The 3,239-nt window shown below is 39.1% G+C and overlaps 1 pseudogene; it reads left to right on the top strand.

Moving 5' to 3' along the window:
- The first annotated feature begins 526 nt into the window (after positions 1 to 526).
- LOC107521353 lies at positions 527 to 1,158 on the top strand (annotated as a pseudogene).
- The last annotated feature ends 2,081 nt before the right edge of the window (positions 1,159 to 3,239 follow it).

Genomic DNA, 3,239 nt, shown 5'->3' on the forward strand with positions numbered 1-3,239 from the left:
TCAGGTAAGAAAGGATTAGAAGGAAGCATGAAGTTTAAAAAGTTGTGTGGGTGGTAAGATTATGGAGAAAATTTTCTTAAAGTTTTTCTATACTGTTGCAAAATTAGATAAATACTTCTCAAATTTCTAAATGCGTATGCATGGAGAACGGTGTCTAGAACCAGGCGAAATCAATTTCCAGGTAAGATTGCCTGGATATGGGGCATTTTCATGACTATTTCAGAAGACAAGAGGAGCTTGTGTTGGCCAAAAGGAGAAAGAAGTTGCCAGAGTAGTGACAAGACTTAATTCAGCAGATCAAAAGTTATAGATCAAAGGGACTGATGTAAAACAAGGCTGATGTGACACAGAGATTGTTGTCAGGAAGGGTAAGCTGAGATATATGCATTTTATAAGCTAGAAAATAAGGAGTAACAATGACAGGGTGTGAGGAACTTTATTCTAACCACTGTGTGGAAGACTGTTGAGAGGAAAGAGACAAGGGCAGGGAGACCACAAAAAAAGAGTGGCATGAGAAAGACATCTGATGTGGTGTGAGCTCCCTGTCTTCCCTGAGCATCGGAGCGCAGCATTATCTAAACTACTCCACCAAAGAGCCTCAGACAAATGTATCCACTACATGTTTCCCCTTCTTGAAAATGAGGGCTGGGGAGGAGCTGTAGGCTTCAGTGCAGACATAGCCAAGTCCCAAAACCACACAATGCACGACTAGTTCTGAAAATGGCTCAGAAACAGCATCAAGAAACCTGGATCACAAAGACATGACTCTCTTAAGGGGGTAGACCCATAGTTCCTGAGGAACATGCATTTTACCAAGAAGCACAACAAGAAGGGCCTGAAAAAGATGCAGGCCAACAACGTCAAAGCCATGAGTGCACATGCTGAAGCTATCAAGGCCCTTGTAAAGCCCAAGAAGGTCAAACCCAAAATTCTCAAGGGCAGCAGCCACAAGCTCAATCAACTTGCCTACATTGCTCACCCCAAGCTTGGGAAACATGCTTGTGCCTGCATCACCAAGGGTCTTAGGCTCTGTTGGCTAAAATCCAAGGCCAAAACTCTCAAATCAAGGCCCCGGCTGCAGGTGCAGCTCAGCCTTCAGCTCAGGCTTCAGCTCCAGCTCCCAAAGGTGCCAAGGCACCCACAAAGGCTCAAGAGTAGAGGCCTCTGTCTGCCATTGTGAGGACAGAAGGACTGGTGTGACTCCTGTGCTGCTATCTGCATGGGCTAGTGTCCTCTTCTGCTACTTATACAAATAAACCCGAGGCAGGAACTGCAAGCCAAAAAAATAAAAAATAAAATGAGGGTTAGGGCATCTACAATCTCAATGATCCCATGAAGCTTTACCACATAACACCAAGATGATCTATGCCTAAAGCTCTACAGGTATGTAAATAACATGAATAAGGAATGCTCGATGTATTTAAATGTTGCTTTTCTCCTGCCCTCGAGAAATCCAGGGAAGTTCTGAATAAGTCTCATAGAAGTGGGTATCCACCACACACCCATTAAACAGAGAAATAATGTATTTCAAGTGAAATGCTCTGACTTGCTTTTCATCAGTCATAGACAGATAAGCCAAACATAGAGCAGAGCTATAAATATGTCTAGCTGGCATAGTGGACAAACTACTAGAAGTAAATAAGTAAATAAATTCATTTTAAAAAGTAGCTGCTATTTTAGAACCATATGACATAAAGGCTTTGTACATTTGCTTTTGTGTGACTTCAGACTATGGCATGAGCACATACTTCAAGAAGATATGCTCTCATTCTAATTATGGAAATGACTGAACTGATCGAAATACTCCGCATAGTTTGCATTACACCAAAGAAATGATTTCAACAAAGGTCTTTGATGATTGAAAATTGTCAGCCATTTCTACAGGTCTTTGGAGAAATGGAGAATAAAAACAGTAAACAAGGGCAGTGGAAGGTTGTTTAACTTTTAACACCATTGTTGTGGTAGTGGTTGTTTTATCCTTAATCACCACTGCCTAGTTTATAGAAAAATAACTCTCTTAAATAAAGGAGCTATATTGATTCTCTGTAAACTTTGACCCAAAGTACTAATCTTCAATTATTCTTTTTATAGTTATTGTTGTTAGATGTCTAATTTGTATAATATTTGCTAGATTTTTAAATAAACATTTTCCTCAATTAAAAAGGATTGAGGGCAAGGGATAAATTTGGCCCGCTGTTGATAATATGATTGGTTCATTCCTTGTATCTCAGCTCTTGGAAATAACAACAAAAGATTCAGACTCTTTGCCTATCTCCTCAGATAGGAGGGCGGGGGTGACTTTTGGGTGTGGATAAGTGAAGGTGGTTAGTAAAACACTTGGCACTTTTTTAAGGGAAGAAAATGAGACTTCTCTGGGGATTCCTGGGCCCAAGAAATAGGAAAATTAGTAGCTAAATGGACATAGCACACATTCTTATCATTTCATGCCTTGGACAGTAATTATACTATGCATAACAATATTTTCTACTTTATAGTTATTTTTACTTCCAAGTATATCATGGTTATTAAACAGTCAACTGATTAATTTTGTTGGGCAATGCCCATTAATTCTCGATATGCTCCATTCCTCCATCTTGCCCAGCACCCCCCAACACAAACAAACACATGTCAAAAGGCGAGAGAGCAAAAGCACTAACGTGTCCATCTAACAATAGCATACCTTCAAAGATGCTGGAGTCTCGATGGCAGATTTATAAATTACCCTCCCCAAGAATAACTGTGCTGAATGTCAAGCACTTCAGAAGGACATCGAGAAGTCATGACATCAGACATGTTTTTTGTTCTCTCTTTCTCTGGTTGGCCTAAGTTATGGCGAAGAATGATGATGAACAAATTCATGAAATAAATTTCTACCAGCCCATAATTTACTGAGCAATTTATGCTGAATTGCATAAAAACAGGATAAAGGTTCTTTCTATATCTAGACTATTGTAAATAATGCTGCAATGAACATAGGAGGTGCATAACATACATCTTTTCATATTCTTCATCGAAATATCCAGAAGTGGAATAGCTGGTTCATATAGTAGTTCTACTATTATTTTTTTGAGAAAACTTCATACTATTTTTATAATGGCTTCATCAATTTATACTCCCATCAATAGAGTTCAAGGTTCCCTTTTCTCTACATCTTCTCCAACACTTGTTATTTTTTTCTCTCTTTCATAAATAGGCATCCTCACATTAACAGGTGAATGACCAAAAATGTGGGGTGTGTG

This window comes from Rousettus aegyptiacus, unplaced genomic scaffold (genome assembly GCF_014176215.1).
Source record: "Rousettus aegyptiacus isolate mRouAeg1 unplaced genomic scaffold, mRouAeg1.p scaffold_m13_p_2, whole genome shotgun sequence".
Lineage (NCBI taxonomy): Eukaryota > Metazoa > Chordata > Mammalia > Chiroptera > Pteropodidae > Rousettus > Rousettus aegyptiacus.